This window comes from Procambarus clarkii, chromosome 10, assembly GCF_040958095.1.
Source record: "Procambarus clarkii isolate CNS0578487 chromosome 10, FALCON_Pclarkii_2.0, whole genome shotgun sequence".
NCBI lineage: Eukaryota > Metazoa > Arthropoda > Malacostraca > Decapoda > Cambaridae > Procambarus > Procambarus clarkii.
In genome coordinates, this window is record NC_091159.1 from 11,845,280 (window position 1) to 11,863,167 (window position 17,888).

The following is a 17,888-nucleotide window of genomic DNA, read 5'->3' on the forward strand; positions in this document are numbered from 1 at the left end:
TCGTAATTTCAAACTGCGAATACGTGCATAGAGCCAGAATTTGGCTCCAAAATATGGTTCAGGCTTTGAAATTGGGATGTTTGGGATATTTGAAAACTGCAGGGGGGTTTGGGACAAATATGACCAAACGCTGCTTTCATTACTTTGCATATGTTTCGTATAAAAAGTCGTAATTTTAAATTGCGAATACGTGCGGAGAGCCAGAATTTGGCTCCAAAATATGGCTCAGGCCTCGATATTGGGGAGTTTGGGATATTTTGAAAAATGCAGGGAGGTTTTGGACAAATGTGACCAAACGCTGCTTTCAGTACTTCACATATTTTGGGTATAAAAAAGTCGTAATATCAAACTGCGAATACGTGCAGAGAGCCAGAATTTGGCTCCAAAATATAGCTCAGGGTTCGAAATTGGGATGTTTGGGATATTTTGAAAACTGCAGGGGAGTTTGTGCAAAATGTGACTCACTGCCGCTTTCAGTACTTTGCATATGTTGGGTATAAAAAGTCGTAATTTCAAACTGCGAATACGTGCAGAGCCTGAATTTGGCTCCAAAATATTGCTCAGGCCTTGAAATTGGGAAGTTTGGGATATTTTGGAAACTGCAGGGAGGTTTGGGACAAATGTGACCAAACGCCGCTTTCATTACTTGGCATATGTTGGGTATAAAAAAGTCGCAATTTCAAACTGTGAATACGTGTATAGAGCCAGAATTTGGCTCCAAAATATGGCTCAGGTTTCGAAATTGGGATGTTTGGGATAATTTGAAAACTGCGGGGGGTTTGGGACAAATATGACCAAACGCTGCTTTCATTACTTTGCATATGTTTCGTATAAAAAGTCGTAATTTTAAATCGCGAATACGCGCGGAGAGCCAGAATTTGGCTCCAAAATATGGCTCAGGCCTCGATATTGGGGAGTTTGGGATATTTTGAAAAATGCAGGGAGGTTTTGGACAAATGTGACCAAACGCTGCTTTCAGTACTTCACATATTTTGGGTATAAAAAAGTCGTAATATCAAACTGCGAATACGTGCAGAGAGCCAGAATTTGGCTCCAAAATATAGCTCAGGGTTCGAAATTGGGATGTTTGGGATATTTTGAAAACTGCAGGGGAGTTTGTGCAAAATGTGACTCACTGCCGCTTTCAGTACTTGGCATATGTTGGGTATAAAAAGTCGTAATTTCAAACTGTGAATACGTGCAGAGCCTGAATTTGGCTCCAAAATATTGCTCAGGCCTTGAAATTGGGAAGTTTGGGATATTTTGGAAACTGCAGGTAGGTTTGGGACAAATGTGACCAAACGCCGCTTTCAGTACTTGGCATATGTTGGGTATAAAAAAGTCGCAATTTCAAACTGTGAATACGTGTATAGAGCCAGAATTTGGCTCCAAAATATGGCTCAGGTTTCGAAATTGGGATGTTTGGGATAATTTGAAAACTGCGGGGGGTTTGGGACAAATATGACCAAACGCCGCTTTCATTACTTTGCATATGTTTCGTATAAAAAGTCGTAATTTCAAATTGCGAATACGTGCGAAGAGCCAGAATTTGGCTCCAAAATATGGCTCAGGCCTCGATATTGGGATGTTTGGGATATTTTGAAAAATGAAGGGAGGTTTGGGACAAATGTGACCAACGCCGCTTGCAGTACTTGGCTTATGTTGGGTATAAAAAGTCGTAATTTCAAACTGCGAATACGTGCAGAGAGCCAGAATTTTGCTCCAAAATATGGCTCAGGCCTCGAAATTGAGATATTTGGGATATTTCGAAAACTGCAGGGAGGTTTGGGACAAATGTGACCCAACGCCGCTTTCAGTGCTTCGCATATGTTGGGTATAAAAAATCGTAATTTCAAACTGCGAATACGTGCATAGAGCCAGAATTTGGCTCCAAAATATGGCTAAGGCCTAGAAATTGTGATGTTTGGGATATTTTGAAAACTGCGGGGGGGTTTGGGACAAATATGACCAAACGCCGCTTTCAGTACTTGGCATATGTTGGGTATAAAAAGTCGTAATTTTAAACTGCGAATACGTGCAGAGAGCCAGAGTTTGGCTCCAAAATATAGCTCAGGCCTCGAAATTGGGATATTTGGGATATTTTTTATATTACTGTAGAGTTTATGAAAAATGTGACTAACTGCCGCTTTCAGTACTTGGCATATGTTGGGTATAAAAAGTAGTAATTTCATCCTGCGAATACATGCATAGAGCCAGAATTTGGCTCCAAAATATGGCTCAGGCCATGAAATTGGAATGTTTGGGATATTTTGAAAACTGTGGGGGGCTTGGGACAAATATGACCAATCGCCGCTTTAATTACTTTGCATATGTTTCGTATAAAAAGTCGTAATTTCAAACTGCGAATACGTGCAAAGAGCCAGAATTTGTCTCCAAAATATGGCTCATGCCTCGATATTGGGATGTTTGGGATATTTTGAAAACTGCAGGGAGGTTTAGGACAAATGTGACCAACGCCGCTTGCACTACTTGGCATATGTTGGGTATAAAAAGTCGTAATTTCAAACTGCGAATACGTGCAGAGAGCCAGAATTTGGCTCAAAAAAATATTGCTCAGGCCTCGAAATTGAGATATTTGGGATATTTCGAAAACTGCAGGGAGGTTTGGGACAAATGTGACCAAACGCCGCTTTCAGTACTTCGCATATGTTGGGTATAAAAAAGTTGTAATTTCAAACTGCGAATACGTGCAGAGAGCCAGAATTTGGCTTCAAAATATGGCTCAGGCCTCGAAATTGGGATGTTTGGTATATTTTGAAAACTGCAGGGGAGTTTGTGCAAAATGTGACTCACTGCCGCTATCAGTAGTTGGCATATGTTGGGTATAAAAAGTCGTCATATCAAACTGCGAATACGCGCAGAGAGCCAGAATTTGGCTCCAAAATATTGCTCAGGCTTCAAAGTTCGGATATTTGGGATATTTTGAAAACTGCAGGGGAGTTTGTGCAAAATGTGACTCACTGCCACTTTCAGTACTTTGCATATGTTGGGTATAAAAAGTCGTAATTTCAAACTGCGAATACGTGCATAGAGCCAGAATTTGGCTCCAAATTATGGCTCAGGCTTTGAAATTGGGATGTTTGGGATATTTTGAAAACTGTGGGGGGGTTTAGGACAAATATGACCAAACGCCGCTTTCATTACTTTGCATATGTTTCGTATAAAAAGTCGTAATTTTAAATTGCGAATACGTTCGGAGAGCCAGAATTTGGCTCCAAAATATGGTTCAGGCCTCGATATTGGGAAGTTTGGGATATTTTGAAAAATGAAGGGAGGTTTGGGACAAATGTGACCAAACGCTGCTTTCAGTACTTCGCATATCTTGGGTATAAAAAAGTCGTAATTTCAAACTGCGAATACGTGCAGAGAGCCAGAATTTGGCTCCAAAATATAGCTCAGGGTTCGAAATTGGGATGTTTGGGATATTTTGAAAACTGCAGGGGAGTTTGTGCAAAATGTGACTCACTTCCGCTTTCAGTACTTGGCATATGTTGGGTATAAAAAGTCGTAATTTCAAACTGCGAATACGTGCAGAGCCTGAATTTGGCTCCATAATATTGCTAAGGCCTTGAAATTGGGAAGTTTGGGATATTTTGAAAACTGCAGGGAGGTTTGGGACAAATGTGACCAAACGCTGCTCTCAGTACTTCGCATATGTTGGGTATAAAAAAGTTGTAATTTCAAACTGCGAATACGTGCAGAGAGCCAGAATTTGGCTCCAAAATATGGCTTAGGCCTCGAAATTGGGATGTTTGGGATATTTTGAAAACTGCAGGGGAGTTTGTGCAAAATGTGACTCACTGCTGCAATCAGTAGTTGGCATATGTTGGGTATAAAAAGTCGTAATATCAAACTGCGAATACGCGCAGAAAGCCAGAATTTGGCTCCAAAATATTGCTCAGGCTTCAAAGTTCGGATATTTGGGATATTTCGAAAACTGCAGGGGAGTTTGTGCTAAATGTGACTCACTGCTACTTTCAGTACTTTGCATATGTTGGGTATAAAAAGTCGTAATTTCAAACTGCGAATACGTGCATAGAGCCAGAATTTGGCTCCAAAATATGGCTCAGGCTTTGAAATTGGGATGTCTGGGATATTTTGAAAACTGCGGGGGGGTTTGGGACAAATATGACCAAACGCCGCTTTCATTACTTTGCATATGTTTCATATAAAAATTCGTAATTTTAAATAGCGAATATGTGCGGAGAACCAGAATTTGGCTCCAAAATATTGCTCAGGCCTTGAAATTGGGAAGTTTGGGATATTTTGGAAACTGCAGGGAGGTTTGGGACAAATGTGACCAAACGCTGCTTTAAGTACTTGTCATATGTTTGGTATAAAAAAGTCGCAATTTCAAACTGCGAATACGTGAATAGAGCCTGAATTTGGCTCCAAAATATGCCTCAGGTTTCGAAATTGGGATGTTTGGGATATTTTGAAAACTGCGGGGGGGGGGGTTGGGACAAATATGACCAAACGCCGCTTTCATTACTTTGCATATGTTGGGGATAAAAAGTCGTAATTTCAAATTGCGAATACGTGCGGAGAGCCAGAATTTGGCTCCAAAATATGGCTCAGGCCTCGAAATTGGGATGTTTGGGATATTTTGAAAACTGCAGGGGAGTTTGTGCAAAATGTGACTCACTGCCGCTATCAGTAGTTGGCATATGTTGGGTATAAAAAGTCGTAATATCAAACTGCGAATACGCGCAGAGAGCCAGAATTTGGCTCCAAAATATTGCTCAGGCTTCAAAGTTCGGATATTTGGGATATTTCGAAAACTGCAAGGGAGTTTGTGCAATATGTGACTCACTGCCACTTTCGGTACTTTGCATATGTTGGGTATAAAAATTCGTAATTTCAAATTGCGAATACGTGCGGAGAGCCAGAATTTGGCTTCAAAATATGCCTCAGGCCTCAATATTGGGATGTTTGGGATATTTTGGAAACTGCAGGGAGGTTTGGGACAAATGTGACCAAACGCCGCTTTCAGTCCTTGGCATATGTTGGGTATAAAAAAGTCGCAATTTCAAACTGCGAATACGTGCATAGAGCCAGAATTTGGCTCCAAAATATGGCTCAGGTTTCGATATTGGGATGTTTGACATATTTTGAAAACTGCGGGGGGGGGTTTGGGACAAATATGACCAAACGCCGCTGTCATTACTTTGCATATGTTTCGTATAAAAAGTCGTAATTTTAAATTGCGAATACGTACGGAGAGCCAGAATTTGGCTCCAAAATATGGCTCAGGCCTCGATATTGGGATGTTTGGGATATTTTGAAAAATGCAGGGAGGTTTGGGACAAATGTGACCAACGCCGCTTTCAGTACTTGGCATATGTTGGGAATAAAAAGTCGTAATTTCAAACTGCGAATACGTGCAAAGAGCCAGAATTTGGCTCAAAAATATGGCTCAGGCCTCGAAATTGGGATGTTTGTAATATTTTGAAAACTGCGGGGGGGTTTGGGACAAATATGGCCAAACGCCGCTTTCATTACTTTGCATATGTTTCGTATAAAAATTCGTTATTTCATATTGCGAATACGTGCAGAGTGCCAGAATTTGGCTCCAAAATATGGCTCAGGCCTCGATATTGGGATGTTTGGGATATTTTGAAAACTGCAGGGAGGTTTGTGACAAATGTGACCAAACGCTGCTCTCAGTACTTCGCACATGTTGGGTATAAAAAAGTCGTAATTTCAAACTGCGAATACTTGCAGAGAGCCAAATTTGGCTCCAAAATATGGCTCAGGCATCGAAATTGGGATGTTTGGGATATTTTGAAAACTGCAGGGGAGTTTGTGGAAAATGTGACTCACTGCCGCTTTCAGTACTTGGCATATGTTGGGTATAAAAAGTCGTAATTTCAAAATGCGAATACGTACAGAGAGCCAGAATTTGGCACCAAAATATGGCACAGTCCTCGAAATTGGGATATTTGGGATATTTTGGAACCTGCAGGGGAGTTTGTGCAAAATATGACTCACTGCTGCTTTCAGGACTTGGCATATGTTGGGTATAAAAAGTCGTAATATCAAAATGCGAATACGTGCATAGAGCCAGAATTTGGCTCCAAAATATGGCTCAGGCCTCGAAATTGGGATGTTTGGGATATTTTGAAAACTGCAGGGAGGTTTGGGACAAATGTGACCAAACGCCGCTTTCAGTACTTGGCATATGTTGGGTTTAAAAAAGTCGCAATTTCAAACTGCGAATACGTGCAGAAAGCCAGAATTTGGCTCCAAAATATGGCTCAGGCCTCGAAATTGGGATATTTGGGATATTTCGAAAACTGCAGGGGAGTTTGTGCAAAATGTGACTCACCGCCACTCTCAGGACTTGGTTTATGTTGGGTATAAAAAGTCGTAATTTCAAACTGCGAATACGTGCATAGAGCCAGAATTTGGCTCCAAAATATGGCTCCGGCCTCGAAATTGGGATGTTTGGGATATTTTGAAAACTGCAGGGGAGTTTGTGCAAAATGTGACTCACTGCTGCTTTCAGTACTTAGCATATATTGGGTATAAAAAGTCGTAATTTCAAACTGCGAATACGTGCAGAGAGCCTGAATTTGGCTCAAAAATATGGCTCAGGCTTCGAAATTGGGATGTTTGGGATATTTTGAAAACTGCAGGGGAGTTTGTGCAAAATATGACTCACTGCTGCTTTCAGGACTTGGCATATGTTGGGTATAAAAAGTCGTAATTTCAAACTGCGAATACGTGCATAGAGCCAGAATTTGGCTCCAAATTATGGCTCAGGCCTCGAAATTGGGATGTTTGGAATATTTTGAAAACTGCGGGGGGGGGTGGGGACAAATATGACCAAACGCCGCTTTCAGTACTTGGCATATGTTGGGTATAAAAAGTCCTAATTTCAAACTGCGAATACGTGCAGAGAGCCAGAATTTGGCTCAAAAATATGGCTCAGGCCTCGAAATTGGGATGTTTGTAATATTTTTAAAACTGCGGGGGGGTTTGGGACAAATATGGCCAAACGCCGCTTTCATTACTTTGCATATGTTTCGTATAAAAATTCGTAATTTCATATTGCGAATATGTGCAGAGAGCCAAAATTTGGCTCCAAAATATGGCTCAGGCCTCGATATTGGGATGTTTAGAATATTTTGAAAACTGCAGGGAGGTTTGTGACAAATGTGACCAAACGCTGCTCTCAGTACTTCACATATGTTGGGTATAAAAAAGTTGTAATTTCAAACTGCGAATACGTGCAGAGAGCCAGAATTTGGCTCCAAAATATGGCTTAGGCCTCGAAATTGGGATGTTTGGGATATTTTGAAAACTGCAGGGGAGTTTGTGGTAAATGTGACTCACTGCTACTTTCAGTACTTTGCATATGTTGGGTATAAAAAGTCGTAATTTCAAACTGCGAATACGTGCATAGAGCCAGAATTTGGCTCCAAAATATGGCTCAGGCTTTGAAATTGGGATGTCTGGGATATTTTGAAAACTGCGGGGGGGTTTGGGACAAATATGACCAAACGCCGCTTTCATTACTTTGCATATGTTTCATATAAAAATTCGTAATTTTAAATAGCGAATATGTGCGGAGAACCAGAATTTGGCTCCAAAATATGGCTCAGGCCTCGATATTGAGAAGTTTGGGATATTTTGAAAAATGCAGGGAGGGTTGGGACAAATGTGACCAAACGCTGCTTTCAGTACTTTGCATATGTTGGGTATAAAAAAGTCGTAATTTCAAACTGCGAATACGTGCTGAGAGCCAGAATTTGGCTCCAAAATATAGCTCAGGGTTCGAAATTGGGATGTTTGGGATATTTTGAAAACTGCAGGGGAGTTTATGCAAAATGTGACTCACTGCCGCTTTCAGTACTTGGCATATGTTGGGTATAAAAAGTTGTAATTTCAAACTGCGAATACGTGCAGAGCCTGAATTTGGCTCCAAAATATTGCTCAGGCCTTGAAATTGGGAAGTTTGGGATATTTTGGAAACTGCAGGGAGGTTTGGGACAAATGTGACCAAACGCTGCTTTCAGTACTTGTCATATATTTGGTATAAAAAAGTCGCAATTTCAAACTGCGAATACGTGAATAGAGCCTGAATTTGGCTCCAAAATATGCCTCAGGTTTCGAAATTGGGATGTTTGGGATATTTTGAAAACTGCGGGGGGGGGGGGGACAAATATGACCAAACGCCGCTTTCATTACTTTGCATATGTTGGGGATAAAAAGTCGTAATTTCAAATTGCGAATACGTGCGGAGAGCCAGAATTTGGCTCCAAAATATGGCTCAGGCCTCGAAATTGGGATGTTTGGGATATTTTGAAAACTGCAGGGGAGTTTGTGCAAAATGTGACTCACTGCCGCTATCAGTAGTTGGCATATGTTGGGTATAAAAAGTCGTAATATCAAACTGCGAATACGCGCAGAGAGCCAGAATTTGGCTCCAAAATATTGCTCAGGCTTCAAAGTTCGGATATTTGGGATATTTCGAAAACTGCAAGGGAGTTTGTGCAATATGTGACTCACTGCCACTTTCGGTACTTTGCATATGTTGGGTATAAAAATTCGTAATTTCAAATTGCGAATACGTGCGGAGAGCCAGAATTTGGCTTCAAAATATGCCTCAGGCCTCGATATTGGGATGTTTGGGATATTTTGGAAACTGCAGGGAGGTTTGGGACAAATGTGACCAAACGCCGCTTTCAGTCCTTGGCATATGTTGGGTATAAAAAAGTCGCAATTTCAAACTGCGAATACGTGCATAGAGCCAGAATTTGGCTCCAAAATATGGCTCAGGTTTCGAAATTGGGATGTTTGACATATTTTGAAAACTGCGGGGGGGTTTGGGACAAATATGACCAAACGCCGCTGACATTACTTTGCATATGTTTCGTATAAAAAGTCGTAATTTTAAATTGCGAATACGTACGGAGAGCCAGAATTTGGCTCCAAAATATGGCTCAGGCCTCGATATTGGGATGTTTGGGATATTTTGAAAAATGCAGGGAGGTTTGGGACAAATGTGACCAACGCCGCTTTCAGTACTTGGCATATGTTGGGAATAAAAAGTCGTAATTTCAAACTGCGAATACGTGCAAAGAGCCAGAATTTGGCTCAAAAATATGGCTCAGGCCTCGAAATTGGGATGTTTGTAATATTTTGAAAACTGCGGGGGGGTTTGGGACAAATATGGCCAAACGCCGCTTTCATTACTTTGCATATGTTTCGTATAAAAATTCGTTATTTCATATTGCGAATACGTGCAGAGTGCCAGAATTTGGCTCCAAAATATGGCTCAGGCCTCGATATTGGGATGTTTGGGATATTTTGAAAACTGCAGGGAGGTTTGTGACAAATGTGACCAAACGCTGCTCTCAGTACTTCGCACATGTTGGGTATAAAAAAGTCGTAATTTCAAACTGCGAATACTTGCAGAGAGCCAAATTTGGCTCCAAAATATGGCTCAGGCATCGAAATTGGGATGTTTGGGATATTTTGAAAACTGCAGGGGAGTTTGTGGAAAATGTGACTCACTGCCGCTTTCAGTTCTTGGCATATGTTGGGTATAAAAAGTCGTAATTTCAAACTGCGAATACGTGCAGAAAGCCTGAATTTGGCTCCAAAATATGGCTCAGGCCTCGAAATTGGGATGTTTGGGATATTTTGAAAACTGCAGGGAGGTTTAGGACAAATGTGACCAACGCCGCTTTCAGTACTTGGCATATGTTGGGTATAAAAAGTCTTAATTTCAAACAACGAATACGTGCAGAGAGCCAGAATTTGGCTCCAAAATATGGCTCATGCCTCGAAATTGGGATATTTGGGATATTTCGAAAACTGCAGGAAGGTTTGGGACAAATGTGACCAAACGCCGCTTTCAGTACTTCGCATATGTTGGGTATAAAAAAGTTGTAATTTCAAACTGCGAATACATGCAGAGAGCCAGAATTTGGCTCCAAAATATGGCTCAGGCCTCGAAATTGGGATGTTTGGGATGTTTTGAAAACTGCAGGGGAGTTTGTGAAAAATGTGACTCACTACCGCTATCAGTAGTTGGCATATGTTTCGTATAAAAAGTCGTAATTTCAAATTGCGAATACCTGCGGAGAGCCAGAATTTGGCTCCAAAATATGGCTCAGGCCTCGATATTGAGATGTTTGGGATATTTTGAAAAATGCAGGGAGGTTTGGGACAAATGTGACCAAACGCTTCTTTCAGTACTTCGCATATGTTGGGTATAAAAAAGTCGTAATTTCAAACTGCGTATACGTGCAGAGAGCCTGAATTTGGCTCCAAAATATAACTCAGGCCTCGAAATTGGGATATTTGGGATATTTCGAAAACTGCAGGGGAGTTTGTGCAAAATGTGACTCACTGCCACTTTCAGGACTTGGTAAATGTTGGGTATAAAAAGTCGTAATTTTAAACTGCGAATACGTGCCGAGGGGCAGAGTTTCGCTCCAAAATATAGCTCAGGCCTTGAAATTTGGATATTTGGGATACTTTTTAAACTACAGGGGAGTTTATTCAAAATGTGACTAACTGCCGCTTTCAATACTTGGCATATGTTGGGTATAAAAAGTCGTTGTTTCAAACTGTGAATACATGCATAGAGCAAGAATTTGGCTCCAAAATATGGCTCAGGCCTCGAAATTGAGATGTTTGGGATATTTTGAAAACTGCGTTGGGGGTTGTGGACAAATATGACCAAACGCCACTTTCAGTACTTGGCATATGTTGGGTATAAAAAGTCGTAATTTAAAAACTGCGAATAAGTGCAGAAAGCCAGAATTTAGCTCCAAAATATAGCTCAGGCCTCGATATTGGGATGTTTGGTATATTTTTAAAACTGCAGGGAGGTTTGGGACAAATGTGACCAACGCCGCTTGCAGTACTTGGCATATGTTGGGTATAAAAAAGTCGCAATTTCAAACTGTGAATACGTGTATAGAGCCAGAATTTGGCTCCAAAATATGGCTCAGGTTTCGAAATTGGGATGTTTGGGATAATTTGAAAACTGCGGGGGGTTTGGGACAAATATGACCAAACGCCGCTTTCATTACTTTGCATATGTTTCGTATAAAAAGTCGTAATTTCAAATTGCGAATACGTGCGAAGAGCCAGAATTTGGCTCCAAAATATGGCTCAGGCCTCGATATTGGGATGTTTGGGATATTTTGAAAAATGAAGGGAGGTTTGGGACAAATGTGACCAACGCCGCTTGCAGTACTTGGCTTATGTTGGGTATAAAAGGTCGTAATTTCAAACTGCGAATACGTGCAGAGAGCCAGAATTTTGCTACAAAATATGGCTCAGGCCTCGAAATTGAGATATTTGGGATATTTCGAAAACTGCAGGGAGGTTTGGGACAAATGTGACCCAACGCCGCTTTCAGTGCTTCGCATATGTTGGGTATAAAAAATCGTAATTTCAAACTGCGAATACGTGCATAGAGCCAGAATTTGGCTCCAAAATATGGCTAAGGCCTAGAAATTGGGATGTTTGGGATATTTTGAAAACTGGGGGGGTTTGGGACAAATATGACCAAACGACGCTTTCAGTACTTGACATATGTTGGGTATAAAAAGTCGTAATTTTAAACTGCGAATACGTGCAGAGAGCCAGAGTTTGGCTCCAAAATATAGCTCAGGCCTCGAAATTGGGATATTTGGGATATTTTTTAAATTACTGTAGAGTTTATGAAAAATGTGACTAACTGCCGCTTTCAGTACTTGGCATATGTTGGGTATAAAAAGTAGTAATTTCATCCTGCGAATACATGCATAGAGCCAGAATTTGGCTCCAAAATATGGCTCAGGCCATGAAATTGGAATGTTTGGGATATTTTGAAAACTGTGGGGGCTTGGGACAAATATGACCAATCGCCGCTTTAATTACTTTGCATATGTTTCGTATAAAAAGTCGTAATTTCAAACTGCGAATATGTGCAAAGAGCCAGAATTTGTCTCCAAAATATGGCTCATGCCTCGATATTGGGATGTTTGGGATATTTTGAAAACTGCAGGGAGGTTTAGGACAAATGTGACCAACGCCGCTTGCACTACTTGGCATATGTTGGGTATAAAAAGTCGTAATTTCAAACTGCGAATACGTGCAGAGAGCCAGAATTTGGATCAAAAAAATATTGCTCAGGCCTCGAAATTGAGATATTTGGGATATTTCGAAAACTGCAGGGAGGTTTGGGACAAATGTGACCAAACGCCGCTTTCAGTACTTCACATATGTTGGGTATAAAAAAGTCGTAATTTCAAACTGCGAATACGTGCAGAGAGCCAGAATTTGGCTCCAAAATATAGCTCAGGGTTCGAAATTGGGATGTTTGGGATATTTTGAAAACTGCAGGGGAGTTTGTGCAAAATGTGACTCACTGCCGCTTTCAGTACTTGGCATATGTTGGGTATAAAAAGTCGTAATTTCAAACTGCGAATACGTGCAGAGCCTGAATTTGGCTCCAAAATATTGCTCAGGCCTTGAAATTGGGAAGTTTGGGATATTTTGGAAACTGCAGGTAGGTTTGGGACAAATGTGACCAAACGCCGCTTTCAGTACTTGGCATATGTTGGGTATAAAAAAGTCGCAATTTCAAACTGTGAATACGTGTATAGAGCCAGAATTTGGCTCCAAAATATGGCTCAGGTTTCGAAATTGGGATGTTTGGGATAATTTAAAAACTGCGGGGGGTTTGGGACAAATATGACCAAACGCCGCTTTCATTACTTTGCATATGTTTCGTATAAAAAGTCGTAATTTCAAATTGCGAATACGTGCGAAGAGCCAGAATTTGGCTCCAAAATATGGCTCAGGCCTCGATATTGGGATGTTTGGGATATTTTGAAAAATGAAGGGAGGTTTGGGACAAATGTGACCAACGCCGCTTGCAGTACTTGGCTTATGTTGGGTATAAAAGGTCGTAATTTCAAACTGCGAATACGTGCAGAGAGCCAGAATTTTGCTCCAAAATATGGCTCAGTCCTCGAAATTGAGATATTTGGGATATTTCGAAAACTGCAGGGAGGTTTGGGACAAATGTGACCCAACGCCGCTTTCAGTGCTTCGCATATGTTGGGTATAAAAAATCGTAATTTCAAACTGCGAATACGTGCATAGAGCCAGAGTTTGGCTCCAAAATATAGCTCAAGCCTCGAAATTGGGATATTTTTTAAATTACTGTAGAGTTTATGAAAAATGTGACTAACTGCCGCTTTCAGTACTTGGCATATGTTGGGTATAAAAAGTAGTAATTTCATCCTGCGAATACATGCATAGAGCCAGAATTTGGCTCCAAAATATGGCTCAGGCCATGAAATTGGAATGTTTAGGATATTTTTAAAACTGTGGGGGCTTGGGACAAATATGACCAATCGCCGCTTTAATTACTTTGCATATGTTTCGTATAAAAAGTCGTAATTTCAAACTGCGAATACGTGCAAAGAGCCAGAATTTGTCTCCAAAATATGGCTCATGCCTCGATATTGGGATGTTTGGGATATTTTGAAAACTGCAGGGAGGTTTAGGACAAATGTGACCAACGCCGCTTGCACTACTTGGCATATGTTGGGTATAAAAAGTCGTAATTTCAAACTGCGAATACGTGCAGAGAGCCAGAATTTGGCTCAAAAAAATATTGCTCAGGCCTCGAAATTGAGATATTTGGGATATTTCGAAAACTGCAGGGAGGATTGGGACAAATGTGACCAAACGCCGCTTTCAGTACTTCGCATATGTTGGGTATAAAAAAGTTGTAATTTCAAACTGCGAATACGTGCAGAGAGCCAGAATTTGGCTTCAAAATATGGCTCAGGCCTCGAAATTGGGATGTTTGGTATATTTTGAAAACTGCAGGGGAGTTTGTGCAAAATGTGACTCACTGCCGCTATCAGTAGTTGGCATATGTTGGGTATAAAAAGTCGTCATATCAAACAGCGAATACGCGCAGAGAGCCAGAATTTGGCTCCAAAATATTGCTCAGGCTTCAAAGTTCGGATATTTGGGATATTTTGAAAACTACAGGGGAGTTTGTGCAAAATGTGACTCACTGCCACTTTCAGTACTTTGCATATGTTGGGTATAAAAAGTCGTAATTTCAAACTGCGAATACGTGCATAGAGCCAGAATTTGGCTCCAAATTATGGCTCAGGCTTTGAAATTGGGATGTTTGGGATATTTTGAAAACTGTGGGGGGGTTTGGGACAAATATGACCAAACGCCGCTTTCATTACTTTGCATATGTTTCGTATAAAAAGTCGTAATTTTAAATTGCGAATACGTTCGGAGAGCCAGAATTTGGCTCCAAAATATGGCTCAGGCCTCGATATTGGGATGTTTGGGATATTTTGAAAAATGAAGGGAGGTTTGGGACAAATGTGACCAAACGCTGCTTTCAGTACTTCGCATATCTTGAGTATAAAAAAGTCGTAATTTCAAACTGCGAATACGTGCAGAGAGCCAGAATTTGGCTCCAAAATATAGCTCAGGGTTCGAAATTGGGATGTTTGGGATATTTTGAAAACTGCAGGGGAGTTTGTGCAAAATGTGACTCACTTCCGCTTTCAGTACTTGGCATATGTTGGGTATAAAAAGTCGTAATTTCAAACTGCGAATACGTGCAGAGCCTGAATTTGGCTCCATAATATTGCTCAGGCCTTTAATGGGAAGTTTGGGATATTTTGAAAACTGCAGGGAGGTTTGGGACAAATGTGACCAAACGCCGCTTTCAGTACTTGGCATATGTTGGGTATAAAAAAGTCGCAATTTCAAACTGCGAATACGTGCATAGAGCCAGAATTTGGCTCCAAAATATGGCTCAGGTTTCGAAATTGGGATGTTTGGGATATTTTGAAAACTGCAGGGAGGTTTGGGACAAATGTGACTCACTGCGGCTTTCAGTACTTGGCATATGTTGGGTATAAAAAGTCGTAATTTCAAGCTGCGAATACGTACAGAGGGGCAGAGTTTGGCTCTAAAATATAGCTCAGGCCTTGAAATTGGGATATTTGTGATATTTTTAAAAACTACAGGGGAGTTTATGCAAAATGTGACTAACTGCCACTTTCAGTACTTGGCATATGTTGGGTATAAAAAGTCGTAATTTCAAACTGCTAATACGTGCATAGAGCAAGAATTTGGCTCCAAAATATGGCTCAGGCCTCGAAAATGGGATGTTTGGGATATTTTGAAAACTGCGTTGGGGGTTGTGGAAAATATGACCAAACGCCGCTTTCAGTTCTTGGCATATGTTGGGTATAAAAAGTCGTAATTTCAAACTGCGAATAAGTGCAGAAAGCCAGAATTTAGCTCCAAAATATGGCTCAGGCCTCGATATTGGGATGTTTGGGATATTTTTAAAACTGCAGGGAGGTTTGGGACAAAGGTGACCAACACCGCTTGCAGTACTTGGCATATGTTTTGTATAAAAAGTCGTAATTTCAAACTGCGAATAGGTGCATAAAACAAAAATTTGGCTCCAAAATATGGCTCAGGCCTCGAAATTGGAATGTTTGGGATATTTTGAAAACTGCAGGGGGGCTTGGGACAAATATGACCAAACGCCTCTTTCATTACTTTGCATATGTTTCGTATAAAAAGTCGTAATTTCAAACTGCGAATACGTGCAGAGAGCCCGAATTTGGCTCCAAAATATAGCTCAGGCTTCGATATTGGGCTGTTTGGGATATTTTGAAAACTGCAGGGAGGTTTGGGACAAATGTGACCAACGCCGCTTGCAGTACTTGGCATATGTTGGGTATAAAAAGTCGTAATTTCAAACTGCGAATACGTGCAGAGAGCCAGAATTTGGCTCAAAAATATGGCTCAGGCCTCGAAATTGGGATGTTTGTAATATTTTGAAAACTGCGGGGGGGTTTGGGACAAATATGGCCAAACGCCGCTTTCATTACTTTTCATATGTTTTGTATAAAAATTCGTAATTTCATATTGCGAATATGTGCAGAGAGCCAGAATTTGGCTCCAAAATATGGCTCAGGCCTCGATATTGGGATGTTTGGGATATTTTGAAAACTGCAGGGAGGTTTGTGACAAATGTGACCAAACGCTGCTCTCAGTACTTCGCATATGTTGGGTATAAAAAAGTAGTAATTTCAAACTGCGAATACGTGCAGAGAGCCAGAATTTGGCTCCAAAATATGGCTCAGGCCTCGAAATTGGGATGTTTGGGATATTTTGAAAACTGCGGGGGGGGGGGGGACAAATATGACCAAACGCAGCTTTCAGTACTTGGCATATGTTGGGTATAAAAAGTCGTAATTTCAAACTGCGAATACATGCAGAGAGCCAGAATTTGGCTCAAAAATATGGCTCAGGCCTCGAAATTGGGATGTTTGTAATATTTTGAAAACTGCGGGGGGGTTTGGGACAAATATGGCCAAACGCCGCTTTCATTACTTTGCATATGTTTCGTATAAAAATTCGTAATTTCATATTGCGAATATGTGCAGAGAGCCAGAATTTGGCTCCAAAATTTGGCTCAGGCCTCGATATTGGGATGTTTGGGATATTTTGAAAACTGCAGGGAGGTTTGTGACAAATGTGACCTAACGCTGCTCTCAGTACTTCGCATATGTTGGGTATAAAAAGTCGTGATTTCAAAATGCGAATACGTGCAGAAAGCCTGCATTTGGCTCCAAAATATGGCTCAGGCCTCGAAATTGGGATGTTTGGGATATTTTAAAAACTGCTGGGGGGATTGGGACAAATGTGTCCAAATGCCGCTTTCAGTACTTGGCATATGTTGGGTAAAAAAAAGTCGCAATTTCAAACTGCGAATACGTACAGAGAGCCAGAATTTGGCACCATAATATGGCTCAGGCCTCGAAATTGGGATATTTAGGATATTTCGAAAACTGCAGGGGAGTTTATGCAAAATGAGTCTCACTGCCACTTTCAGGACTTGGCATATATTGGGTATAAAAAGTCGTAATTTCAAACTGCGAATACCTGCATAGAGCCAGAATTTGGCTCCAAAATATGGCTCAGGCCTCGAAATTGGGATGTTTGGGATATTTTGAAAATTGCGTGGGGGGTTTGGGACAAATATGACCAAAAGCTGCTTTCAGTACTTGGCATATGTTGGTTATAAAAAGTCGTAATTTCAAACTGCGAATACGTGCATTGAGCCAGAATTTAGCTCCAAAATATGGCTCAGGCATCGATATTGGGATGTTTGGGATATTTTGAAAACTGCAGGGAGGTTTGGGACAAATGTGACCAACGCTGCTTGCAGTACTTGGAATATGTTGGGTATAAAAAGTCATAATTTCAAACTGCGAATACGTGCATAGAGCCAGAATTTGGCAACAAAATATGGCTCAGGCCATGAAATTGGAATGTTTGGGATATTTTGAAAACTGCGGGGGGCTTGGGACAAATATGACCAATCGCCGCTTTAATTACTTTGCATATGTTTCTAATAAAAAGTCGTAATTTCAAACTGCGAATACGTGCAAAGAGTCAGAATTTGGCTCCAAAATATGGCTCAGGCCTCGATATTGGGATGTTTGGGATTTTTTGAGAACTGCAGGGAGGTTTAGGACAAATGTGACCAACGCCGCTTGCAGTACTTGGCATATGTTGGGTATAAAAAGTCGTAATTTCAAACTGCAAATACGTGCAGTGAGCCAGAATTTGGCTAAAAAAAATATGGCTCAGGCCTCGAAGTTGAGATATTTGGGATATTTCGAAAACTGCAGGGAGGTTTGGGACAAATGTGACCAAACGCCGCTTTCAGTACTTCGCATATGTGGGGTATAAAAAAGTTGTAATTTCAAACTGCGAATACGTGCAGAGAGCCAGAATTTGGCTCCAAAATATGGCTTAGGCCTCGAAATTGGGATGTTTGGGAT